At 32.8% G+C, this 13,824-nt stretch overlaps 1 protein-coding gene across 1 annotated transcript in view; it reads left to right on the top strand.

Annotated features, from left to right (window-relative positions):
• MGAT4C (MGAT4 family member C) overlaps positions 1-13,824 on the top strand; it is a 344,696-nt gene that overhangs the window by 131,242 nt on the left and 199,630 nt on the right. The gene's annotated exons all lie outside the window — the stretch shown is intronic.

Here is a 13,824-nt window from a genome sequence, read left to right as displayed (position 1 = left end):
ATGCAATATGTGAGAATGGTGGTAGACACACTGACTGCATATAAAAGTTAAGGGTTCCTTTATTGCACCTTTATATCCATGTTTCAAGAATGGCTCAGGTTAGACTGACTTGGCTTATTTCTTCTCTTAGAAGAATCCTTTAGGACTGCAAAACAGAAATAAAAGCCTTTCTGATCTTGAAAGAATTATAACTATTACTGAATATATTGACAGATTCTTAAATGATTGTAATACAACATCTGTCAAAAACCCTGTCCTTTCATCTCAGTGATTCCCAGTCGGGTTCCAGTAATAATATTGTGAATTTTAACTTTTACTATTTAATTGATTATCAAAGCATATTAGAAATAAAATATCATATGATGAAGCCTGCACCTCACTGTGTGAAATTTTCCACATAAACTTCATCAACATACCTTATAAAGATAAAGTCAAAAGCCTAGGGAAAGCTTGAACAAATGAGTATCACCAAGTATGTCTAAGACAAATACTTTCTTTTTGGAATTCTTTGTTTGTATTTCATCCAGTGGCCACCTAATCCAAAATTCAGACTTAATCTAGAATGGCAAGACTTTTGTTTACAGTTGAAAATGCTCTTCACTGGATACTAGTGTGTGAACCTCTTTTCTCTTCAGCCTTGCCCACCTTGTACTTTGCTACACTGAGACATATTTTCAGGTTTGAAAACTGAGATATTGGAAAAGCTCTAAGTACTCCTTATGTTATCCTCAGCAGAAAGAAACAGAGTATCCTGTTAAGATGTACTTCTATGCAGTGTGTATAACTGAGCCAAACAAAAAAAATTATGTGACTGCAAAAAAGACCTTGTCCCACCAAAAAAAAGTGGTATAAATTTCCTACATTCACTGGCTTGGGGAGAAGCAACTTCACCTCAATTGCTTAGTTCTCTGAAATACACTTATTAAAAGACTGACCACCTGAATCTTATTTTGTCAAGTAATGTATACCTGACACAATCTGAGTTTGGTTTCCAAAGCTGATATATCTTTTGTAGAAAGGCAGATGGAATCAGTCAACTAAAAAGATAGCATCTCCATTTTGAGCCCTGAGTAGTTCCTGAGTAGAGCGGGAAGAATTCCATTTAAAGGTAGTGAAGGAAGGAAAAGAATACATACAACTTGCTGCTTAGGAGAGTTAGTACTGTGTGCCATGTTTAGTTCTGATGCTGAATCTAAGGGTTTAGTGGATAAACTTGCCATGAAATTTCAGTGCATTATGTGTCCTATTTGAATTGTTCCAGTTGGAAGGGAGCTACAATGGTAATCTAATCCAACTACCTGACCACTACAGTGCTGATCAAAATTTAAAGCATGTTATTAAGGGCATCGTACAGCATCACGCTGGAGATAAATGAAGCATTGGAAGTTATAGTTATGTTGCTAAACACAGTTTAAAAAAAAAAAGGAAAAACTTAATGAATTCTCTATTTTTAATAATAGAAATGGAAAAAAACTCTTATCCTTAGCTTGTTTAGAGAGCCATAACCGAATGTATAATCCTGAGACTTAACTTATAGGAGGTTCTACATATTCTCCTATCCAGTATTGGATACAGCACTGAACCAACGTTTGTGTAGTGCTTTTTTTGTAAAGTGCTTATAGACTTATTAGTTGTTCTGTAGCCCAAATGCTGACAAGCAATGAATGTGAAAATGAATCAAAAAAACCACCAATTCTTTGAGTACTCTATCTCAATTTTGGTTTTAAGGTTCTTGAAAATATAAGTGCATGTGGTGTCATTGCTTGATCTGGAGATTACTAAATTAGAATTTTCCTAATTATCTATCTCAGCATTAGCTGTGACGAAAATTTAAAGTCTGAGTCTGGGTTGTGTAAAATTGAGAAACATGTCCCAAGCATCTTAAGCATGTTGAATGTTTGTGATTGCTATCAAGAAGACCAACATGACCAGTATCAAAGAGCCTGCACTTCTGTATCAAGTACACAGATGAACTAATTTTAAATTCATTGTACTTGTCATGCTGTAACTATAGTGTGATGGTGCTTTTCTATAGTTTCATTTTTGTCACCAAAAAGCTGTGTGAAAATGCAGGAACAAAGTATATTAAAGTAGTTTATAAAATAAAGAATCAAAATATAATGGAATGCAAAATTACATTTGCTTTTACTCTTAACACTCTTCATTCTGTTTCAAATGTGCGTTAATCGAGGATGTTGTAGCACAACCAAGAAAACATGAGAGCGGGTTCTTAGAGAAATGATTGTTACAGGATGGGTTTCTGAGCTTTACAAGAATATAATTAAGCTCTATGTATTTCTCTTAATGGTAATTCAATTTTACTTTGTTAGAAATAAATCTTAATTATGAAGCTTATGAAGTACTTGTATAGCACTTAGAAAAACCCTATGTAACAAGAACAATCAAAGACCTATTCTATAATAAGAGAAAGAGAATAAAACAGAAAACAAAAATCTGTCATAAATTGGTTGCATACAGAAAAAATGATGGTAGAGCTGAATCCTTTAGCCTTACTGTTTGAACTGAAAGAGATCAAATGCAATTTCATCCATTTACAGAAAATCACTGGCACTGTATCAACAAAATTGCCCAGCTACCAACATAAATCACTAAAGACAGCATCATTATTCAATTAAAATGTACAATATAACTTTTTAAAACTGGCCAATAATAAGCAACTGTGCTTTCTTACCTTGTTTTATATCCAACAGACATAAAAAAGAATGATTACCTTGTGTTTAAGAACATAGGAAAATTATTTAGTAAATATAGATTTTTTTTCTGACACATTCATACACGTTAGTAGTTTAGTGAAAGAGAATACTAGTGTCTGTCCCCTCCCCTTTCCGACTCCATCTTTTTCTGGCTGCACATACAGTAACCTCATAGGAAATGCATGTTTTACATGGGGGGATGAGTTGATAGGTTGCCTGGCAACAACATCTCTGTCAATTTCTCTTCAGTATGTAGAAGGTATCCATGTCTAAAATGTTATTTATCTTCATTAGACCTGAGCAATTTAGGTTGTCAAGTCCCTGGTGACCATTAGGTATTTGATAACCATAAATTTTGGGCTCAACCAGATGCATTTACAAGCAAAATAAAAATAGCATAAGTTCTCTATCCTATATTTCCGAATTATGGCATCATTAACATTGGAGTATTGCCTCTCTCTTCTTTGGTCCCTGTTCTGATTGGTATTCATTAAGCTGTTACAACAGAAAGTGAAGGCCAAGACTTTATTATCAACTTCCCTTTTAACAGTGAAATTTTTCTAACTATGACTGTCTTATCATAGCCATGTCTGTCTATGTACACAGTTTCACTCTATTTGAAAAAGAGAACAACAACCCAATTGAAAAAAGAAAAACAACAAACAATAAACCAAACACAAACCCCCAAACAATTCAAACCCCCTACAATAACACCACTACCCTATATATGTCTATATATGTCTATATATGTCTGTATTGAGACAAACATATATATAGAAATATATCCACAAATATCTACATATGTGCATCTGCATCTGCGTATGTACATAAACTTCACTGACATTTCTTGCCCTAAAGCTGTGCTGCAGTTGCAGTACAGAAATTAGCAATTATGTCACAGTCATTTTGCAATAATTTATTCCTCTTCAGAAAAAAGCCCCAAACCGTTGATAAGGTTTCTTAGGTGACATAGAGAATGACACCTCTCATATTCATAAGAGTTTAAAAAAATCCTCATATAAATGTTTACATCCCAAGGTTTTCTTATGGTGTCATTACTCAGATCTAGCTTACAAAAGCTTAGTGCTTCACATTCTTAAAGGACAGTATTTCTAACTACAACATATGTCAAAGGATATAGAGAAATATAAAGAGACTTAGAGCCACTTCGATATCTCTGTTTAGTCAACTGACTTGCAGCTTGCCAGGGCAATCATTACATCAGTTCTACCACCTAGAAGTGTTAAATATAAAGAGAACTTAGACACTTCTCATATATGTATTTCTAATTGTATATGTCTCAGTTCAAACTGAATCTCTGATCCAATCCAAGGATACATATACAGATAATAACACAGATAATTCTGATTCTAGAAAATAAACACTATGCTTACAGTTAGGGTGATAACATAGAATTGTCTGAAATAAACCAGTAATTGGAAAGCTAAATCTATATTTAAAAGCTACAGACTTTATGTAAGAGGTAGATGGTGATGTGCTCATACTACACAATTAAAAGGTAATTTCATGAAGACTGTTGGCATCAAATTAATAATATTAGAAATTATATTAGTGATTCAAATTTACTGTAATTGGTGATGCAAATTTGATGTAAATTTACTGTAACATAGTAAATTAAAAATTACTTGAAATTGCATTATTAATACAAAGAAAGTAGATATAGCAAAAAGAAAAGTCAGTAATGCAACGGCAGTCTAGAAACATGTACTTGACTGCAGAAAGTTGATGAGAAAGCTACTTAAATAATATATTACAATGTGACCAAATATCTTGAGAATGCAACTAGATACAATTTAAAGATATAACATTTAAAAAAGATTATAGATAACTGATTCATCAGCCAAAAAAGTCTTTGGAAAATTCTTAAATGTCTTTAATTTTTAAAATGAGGCATCCTTTCGTCTCCATCCATACACAGAGATATGATCTCGTTCAGATTAGAACTCACTAAATGAGGTCCATTCGACTGGGATTTAGATATGTAACCCTAACCTTAACCCTAACTTATTCCTTCTGTATTTATAATTCATAAATCAATAAACCTTTACTTTTTAGAAACTGGCTACAAATTAGAAAACAAAACAAGATATTTTTTTCCCTAAAGACTAGAAGAGTAATATGCTCCTGTTACTCTTTTCCAGCTGCTTCCTTAGTACTCTCAGCTTAATTTATTTGCTTAAGACATTTGTTTTAAACAGTTAATCAAATTAATTTCAAAGGCATTGTCCTATTTCTTACACAAAGAATGAGAAAGTTTACAATATTCATATCTTTGTTAGGTCTGTATGAGTGCTCTAAGGTGCTTTTGCTTATTGAATATTTAAAATCAGTCAGTTTTCAGAAAGTCAGATTAACTCGGCTTTCTGTGAGTGAAATAGAAGGCAATAATAATAATTATTATTTATTTTTAGAAGCCTAGAATAAAACACAGAGGTGGATACTTGTTTCCAAAATACTGAGGCACGTAAAATATCTCCACCTTGTTGCTTATCTTGTCAACACTGTAACTGCTACTAGTACAACTGCTGTTTTCTGCCTCACCTCAGCATAAGGCTGAGGCAGAAAAATTGGAATTTAAGGTGAATTAGGAACCAATACTTGTAGTTCTTGACTACATTTTTCTGTCAAATATTCACAACAGCAAGATTCAGATGATCTATTTAGCTTTACCTTTAGAGTTTTATCTAGTCCAGGGATTTATAGTGCTATTGAATTAAAATATCTTAATTTAAAATCCATACGGTATTCAATCATTTTTCTTCACTAGTGGCACACTTGCTTTTATAATATACAAGGAGAAGCTATTAGACTTTATTTTTATTTTAGTAATGCATATAAATCTATGTATGAGGCAACACATGCATGTGATTGTACATAATGCAGCTCATGCTACATGTGTTAACTGGAGGTAACTCTTTCCATCACAGCTACAGGTACCTAAAGTATTGAATGCCCTTGTAGACCTTGAATTGCCATTGTAAGTCTTTGCAAGTCACCAGAGTGATTACAGCTTACTGCAAGAGCATAAATACAGAATCCTAGGATGTCTGACTTGTCTGAGATATGAAGGAACTGTATTTACAATTATGGTAACTTTTGAGAGGGGGGGGATCAAATTTCTTTCTTTGTAGAGGTTTTATAGTTTGCTTTGAATAAAGCAAAAATCCAAGTGTACTTTTCAAATGCTAAAAGTTCAAAGTTTTGCACCTAAATTCAGCTTCAGCTGTTGTGCCATGGCATGATTTTTTAGCATTTTGCAGAAGATACAAATGTTTCTCTTGCCATTAGACCTGTTAGATGTTGGCCACTGGGAAGAAAGTAGAAGTCTGTTCCAGTTTCCTAAAGACAGAGCAGAAAAAAACCCAGTATATCTGTGTTGATTGGCCTTCTTACAACAGGACCAAGAATAACTTCAACCAAAGTGAGTTCTTGTTAGGCTTGGCCCCGGTGTCCATTTTCTTTTGCTGTGATCTTAAAAAGATAGCTCTAAGCTTATGCCTTTGTATTGGGTTTGGTTGAGCTGGAATTCCTTTCCCCACAGTAGCCCTCACAGTGCTGTGCTTTGCATTGGCAGCTAGAAGGATGTTGATAACACACTGGTGTTTTGGTTGCTGCTGAGCACAGCACCAACACTGTAACATTCCTTCCTTAGTTGAGGGCAAGATATGGGAGGGGACCCAAGTAGGCCAGCTGACCCAAACCGACCAAAGGGATATTCCAGACCATGTGACGTTAACTCAGATATAAAAGCTGAGACACAGAGCAGGAGGAGGGGCATTCATTGTCTAATGGCTGCCTGCTGAGAAATCACCACATGTACCGAAGCCCTGCTTCTCAGGAGTGGCCAACCATCACTGCTCATGGGAAGTAAAGAATAAACCCTGCTATCTTTCACTTCTGTGTGTGCAAGCTTCATTTTATTTTTTGCTTTAAATAAACCACCTTATCCCAACCCATGAGTTGTTTTTTCTCCACCTTACTCTCTCCCCTGTCCTGCTGGGAAGTGGAGTTATAGAGTGCCTGGGTGGGCACCTGGTGTACAGTCAAGGTCGACCCACCACAGTCTCCTCTGGGAACCACTTTAGCAAAAGTCTGTAGAATTTTGAGAATCAAAAGTTCCTTTTCACCTTCCCCACAAGATTTCCTAGTTTCCTCAGTTTTCCTGTGTTAACATTTTGGTCAATGAAAGCAATTTAGTTTTTTGTCAAAAAACCCATAAAAATCAAACAAAAAGCCATAAAGAAAATCATTAAAAGTTTTTCTTTCCCAGATAAATTTTATACAAATATTTGCTTTGATCTTCAAGTAGTACACCGTACTTTAAGAGGAGCATTCAAAAGGATGAAGTCTTAACTATTCTTTAAAGGTATCGTGATTGATGCATTTAAATATTTTCTTCTGTACTGAAAATTTCAAGCTTTGTAAATAAATTTTCTATTTGATTCTAGAAAACTGTATGACTGTTTCCTGTATATATTAACATACATTGTACAAATACCCCATTTTACATGTAGAGGTTTTTTTTCTAAACCCCTTTTTTGTTTTAAATTTTCAATTAACTTAAATAATTAAGTTTCTAAAATGTCAGTAGGACTTGCAAATGGTAAATTTCAGGACAAGTGTTTTTAATTCTTAAAATAAATTTTGTTCATTTTGTTTTAGTGTTACATCAAGAAATATTTTCAGCATTGCCAATTTTATACTCTTTTTAATATTTTATTTTTCCCCATACAATTTCACTTTCAATAGTGATGCTAAGTTATTTATGGTTTATAGATATTTATAAGCATTTTATTTCAAGAAAAACCCATTTGTAAACCAAATTTCTCTTACATTAAAGTATACAAACTTCAAGTAATCCTCTTTTCATCTTTTTAACGTTACACTGAATAAATAGAAGAAAGATGCAATGGTTTCCTAGAATCAATATCATCTAGAACACACATGTATTTCATTAAAGGGGGAAAGAATGATATTGCAATTCAAATTGTAAGTACTATAAATATATTTGATTAAAAACAGTTTACTAGATCCAAGAACTAGTGTTATTTTTCTCATTTATTTAAAGGATGTGGGTTTCTACATATCTAGACAATGTTGTAGTTGTCCAGTCAGTAGTCAGTCCATGTACATTCAGTCCAGATTTGGGAAGGGTATTTGCAGCACTTGATGAGCTAGTGTGTTAGGATTAGCTCTATTCATCTCTGCATAATGGATGGATTTCCTTTATTCTAGTGATTCATCTTTTCTTCCATGACTAGAGAGAATCATTATGCTGATCTGATAATAAAGCACTATTACCAAATACTGAACTACTTCTATTATTATTACTCACTTGGTATCTTAGATAAGCAATTGGTGGCTTTTATTAACAATGTCGGGATTGTGGAAGGATTAGCCAAATGGATTTTTGCTGCATCTCTCATTGCTGTGATTTTTTTATTCATGGATTATTCGTAAATAAAGATCAGAGTATTCTTCCAAATCCTTAAATTGAAAGCCTAAAAAAAACCCAACAAAACCAACAAACAAATGACAGTTAATCAGATTACACATTAACTGTTGTTCCTAAGAAGATTATGATTCATTCGTTGCATATGTGAATAGAATATGGAATTTTGGTTCTAGTAACTTTGTATTGTTCTGAATACTAAAAGGCCATTGCTTGACATTAAAATTAATAGTTTTTAGAAGTTCCTTGACATTGACACACTTAATCTGTGAAAAGGTAAAGAATAGGTTTCAACAAACACAATTTTTGTATAATGAAAATCTCTAGCCTGAGTTTTTTATTGCAATGACTTCTGGTTGATTTAAAAACATATTCAAGTTACAAAGGGATCAATAAAGATAGAGATTTACAGTTTTAATTTGGAAATGGGATTATAGAAAATTAGAGTTTTATGAAAAATCTAGACTATTTATATTAAACACTTTAAAACAACTAGAGTAGTTGATAGTCATGTAATAGCTAGCATAATTTGAGAGGGAAAAAATAATATTAACAAATTTGCATATTAACTTTTTCTTTGTCTCTTCAGTTTATAATTTTGTTAAAATCTTAGGCAATATTTGTGAATTGGGTTTTTTATATGATTTTTGACTAATACTGCTGAAAGTACTATATTCAGTGACTTAAGTAACATGCTTCAATTATAAGAATATTTGTTTATATTAAATAATAATTGCGCACATAAGAATTAGAGCGTGGAGTAAAATGATATATGTGACCAGAATGTTCCCTTAGGTTTACCTCAAAAAATAATAAATGGAGATCAATTTTTTTTAAAACTTCAATTTTATAGGAACACATATTCACAACCTACTGTGACTATGACCTCTGATTCATGAGACACTGAGTGCAATATTCATGACTGAATGTAGATATCTAGCAACATCTTAAATGCCTTGCCTGGTCTGAACTCCATTAGTTCTTACTGAAGAATAGAAATCTTCTGTGGATGTCATATGTCCAGCCTAATATGAATGTCTTTGATAATTTAAGGTCCTTAAAACAGTACCTAAAATAATATGCTTGACTCCCTTAATCTCTTCTTAACAAATGTTTTATAAAATTTTGTATTCATAAAAAATTAATGTCAAGGAGGAAAATACCAGTCATGACATTTTTCAACTGGGGAATGAGAAATAATCATAAATCCTGTAACTGGTTGTAGTTTTAGTTTTTTCTTCTCTAACTTTCATTTTACATGAGCTAAGTGAACATATGCTGGCTGCCATTCTCACTTTGCAACAAGAAAACTGTACTCACGGTATCCTACTTTTTACACTTAGGATGCCATGGAGAGAGAACTTGGATGCGTTATCCACGTGGGTGTTGTGTCTGATTAACAGAGGTCTGCTGGGGTAAAAGTACCAAGATTATAGGAAACAACAAAAAGGGTCTAGGTGTATAAATACTTTTTCGTTCTTCCAGACACAGAAATGAGTTAACGTGCTTTTTCCACTGAACTATCATTCTTGAGGTAACTGTCAATGTTAGGGCAAAAAAAAGCAAAGAAAACCCTGGACCTCTCCCTAAGCAAAGATATGAAATTGGGGCATGTCAACAAGAGAAATCATTGCATAGTAACTTAAGATGCGAGTTTCAAAATGTGTTACTCAGGGACATTTTACAATTACTAATATAAAATGACTCATGTTAGCTGTATAGTTACCTCTTTAAATAAACAGTGTTTCAATGATTTTGCTCTTCTTTTACTATTCATTGTGTTGCTTCTACAACGTTAGAGCATAAAGAAACTTTAATTTTTGTTCTTTCAAACAGAGTAATTAAAAGCATTGTTTGAAGACTGGTTTGTCAAATCAGTGAGGGAAATGGCTTTCCTGTAAAATGGCATTGGGTACAGTGTAAAAGGCAGCATTAACAGATAAGTAATAGTCTACTGAAAGGTAACTAACTCAAGATATCTCTTCTACAAAGTGTGTTTGTTGCATTAATTCATGCATTGTATACAGTATTCTCTAAAGCTTTTTTCTGTTGGAAAGAAAAATGAAAGCTAAGATAATTTGGGAGAATATTGGATAAAAATAATGAAACAGTGAAGGAAATGTCAAGCAGAAGTCTTGGATTCAAAACAGTGAGACAAAGTCCAGGTGAGATAAGGTAAAGAAGGGGTTCATTAAGTGAGCATATGGTTGGCACATGTGAAAGGAAAAAGGCACAAAGGAACTGTAGGCAGGAACCTGAAATTATTAAGTCTGACCTTTTGGCATTCAGTAGGTGTTAGCTTGTTAATGGGATATTAGAAAATTCCCACAAAAGCAGAGAAAAATGGTGTTGTCTTTAATTTTTCAAGTTAGCCAATGGTGAATGTCAGTATTTGCTTAACAGATTGAAATATTGACAGGCTGTTGCAATAACTAAGAAACAAAATAAAATCTTGAGCTGGGTGCCTCTTAGGAGGGACCCCAAACAAAGGAACCAATAGGTTTTGTACCCTCACAGTCTAAGTGCAAGAAAGTCTCAGCCACTCAGCTCCTGGTCTCTGTGTCATCTGTCTTTTTATATAACTTGTCAACTTCCTCCCTTGAGAGTTGTTTTCAACAATTGGAAAATTTTCCAAAGATGTTGTTGTGTTATTTTTATAAGCCATATGTAATAATTCTATGCCATATTGTAATAATGACCTACACTGAGTTTTTTAGAAGTGATTTATTAATAAATCTCTCCGGAGGCTTGAAGTATGCAAACTTTAGCCTTATGCTTGACAGTACACTTGATGCAGTTGTTAATGAATCAATAAGGCACAGTCTCATGAGTCTTAATTCCAATTAAAATGTTGGAACTATGTTAGATGAAGCTGATGGCTAGATAGATAATTATATTTAATAATCTGTGTCTATATGCATAAATAAATCCATGGCATTTTTATTGGTTGTGTGAGATGTGCTATTTTCTCTGCATGTGCAGTAAACTTGGAGATTTAAGAATATTCTTCATCTAGGATCTGAATACAGAATTCAAAAGGCTGATTATACAGAATTAAAACTAACAACATTTGCCTTTCAGAACTTTGACAATTTTTTGAAAATATACCAATTATATACAGAAATACAGTCATCATCTTTGAATTACCTGCACATATTTTCTCTTATTATCTGTAATTCTTGTTTAGATAATTTTTGTGGATTCTGAACATTTTGTTTATAATGTAGACAAATCTGTATGTTCCATCAACTTAGCTGAAAGCCTACAAGTAAATTTGACTGGGATTGGCTGTCCAGAAATTTGTATCCACCACCCTTGAAAAATGAATTTGATTTGTTTAAAAAGATTTTTGATGTTTCTGAAAAGTACAGTCAATTGAATATGAAAATATACCTTTTCTCAATTTTCATAATTATAAAGGAAGCTATATTCTATTTGAGGCTTCAAAAGTTGGACATTAGGGAGCTGTATACTCTGTTATCAAGCAGATGTCCTTTGTAGGCAGGCAGTAACCTTTCTCTGTGAAGAGAAGTACACTCCTTTGCAAAACAATTTGAAGACAAAATACTCTACCTTGCTCTGTTGACTAATGGGAGTCTATGTACCTAATATTCCCATTAGGGTATGCCTGGAGTTAATTAATGAGAAACATTAAGCACAAGAGTTTCTCTACAGAGGTGGTTAACCCCAGGCTGCAAAGCAGGCATTCCCTTACTTGGAAAGCAAAACTCAATCTCAAAAAAGTGAATATCTCTTAAAATAATTTCAGAGCACGTGCTCTGCAGATGTTCTTCTTGAATTTTTGAGGCTAGTTCTGCTTATATCTATCAATTTGCTGACAGTTCTGGGGAAGAACAGAAAAATAGTATGTGTATATTGTGGTTTATTTATTTGTGATCTAAATATAACTAACACATTCTAAATATTAAAACTAAATTAAAAATGGAAACCAATTCCAAATATCAGAAAAGGACAGATGTCTAGTTTAGTAATGGACAAAATAAAATACTTAGCATCAGAGTGTTTGTAGTGTCTCTAAATATAGATATATATTAAGTTGAACATTTTTATGAGTTGCAAAATTTCTTGGTATCTATACAAGTATTTTAATTGACATTTTTCACTTCTCCCTCTCTATACAACTAGTTGAAATAATTTGCTCAGTAGTATTTCTAAAATTACATACTACTTTGGCCACTGGAAAATTGAACAGAAAAAAAAGTACTGTAAATGAACAGGTAATACATATGGCTACATATAATCCCTGTATTATAAAAATTACCTGAATTTTACAGCTAAGCAATAAAGGAAATATTTTTTTTAGATTCAAAAAAAAAAATAATCAGATATTGTATCAGATTTTACCATGATATGGATAACTCTTTTCCTAACATATAAACCAGGAATTTTGCTATTACTTAATTTGACAGAGTTAGTCAAGAAGTAATTAACTGAAATTACAATGATAAGACTTCTAAAGATCCTCAGAGATGCAACAGGAATCACAGACTGCCACTATTGTTCCCTTCCGGATATCAAGACTTGTTGTAAGGATTGTGTTCCATGTAAAAATAGATTTTTACCTATATTGGTAGTGAAGTAAAACAGACCCTTGTGGATCAGACTTCAATCTACGTTACCTTTTTAAATTATGTTTAAGTTTTTGTTATTCTTCACAACTAATAAATTAGAGGGTCATTGGAAATAACCAGGAATAATGATAACCAGACAGTGACAAAAAGTATGTCCTGCTTTCTGTTTCTGGTAAGGAAATACATAACACCATCCCCAATTCTTTTAATATCTTTTGTCTTCCAAAAGACAAACTCATTTTAGACAATGACCTGTGTATCATTTCACATGTTAAAATGTGAAATACTTTTCATTGCAAAGTATTTTTCAAATTTACGTAAAGTAGAATATTGGTTATTATTTAATCCAGTTCTAAAATGCGGCCATCTCTCAAACAAAATATAAAATACACTGAACTGTTGGACAGAGGAACAGAACAGACCATTTGCAGTCAGAAACTGAAGTAAAGTAACCACAAGAATTTAAATAGTATATGGTTTTTCAAGATATAATTTCTCTAAAAGATCTTTGGGAATTACATATTCAAAAAGTCCACACTGTTATTTATGAGTTTTTGTCTAATTTTTAATAAGAATGTATATATCTGTGTGTGGTCTTGTTTTGCTGAGGTCAGAAAATTTAATTTACTAGGAAGGAGTACTGTGTCTCTACTTTCTTAGATAACTGCCTAATATTTTCAGGAAAACAAATATGTCTCACGTTCAGCTAGCTACACATTTTTCTAAATTGATATAGAGTATAGAGAGTGGGTTTTTTTGTCATACCGGATCACTAAAAATAATTGTCTGTAGTTTTATGACTACTAGGTTTATAGATTCATGGTTTTGGTTTTACTAACTGATATTTTTTTAAATTACTATCCTGATTGAAGTTTTGTTCTGTTACCAGGGAGTTGAGAGAAAAAGTAGGGAAGTGGAAAACAGTAATTTTTCTTCATTGTTTTAGTATCTAACAATAGAATTATGTATGCTGCCTCATAATGGCATATTCATAAATAATATACTGCTGACATTAAACTAAATAATAGCAAAGGTGGAAAGTAGG

The sequence above is a fragment of the Lepidothrix coronata genome, unplaced genomic scaffold (genome assembly GCF_001604755.1).
Source record: "Lepidothrix coronata isolate B3197 unplaced genomic scaffold, Lepidothrix_coronata-1.0 Scaffold9, whole genome shotgun sequence".
NCBI lineage: Eukaryota > Metazoa > Chordata > Aves > Passeriformes > Pipridae > Lepidothrix > Lepidothrix coronata.
This window is presented reverse-complemented; position numbering and strand designations above follow the sequence as displayed.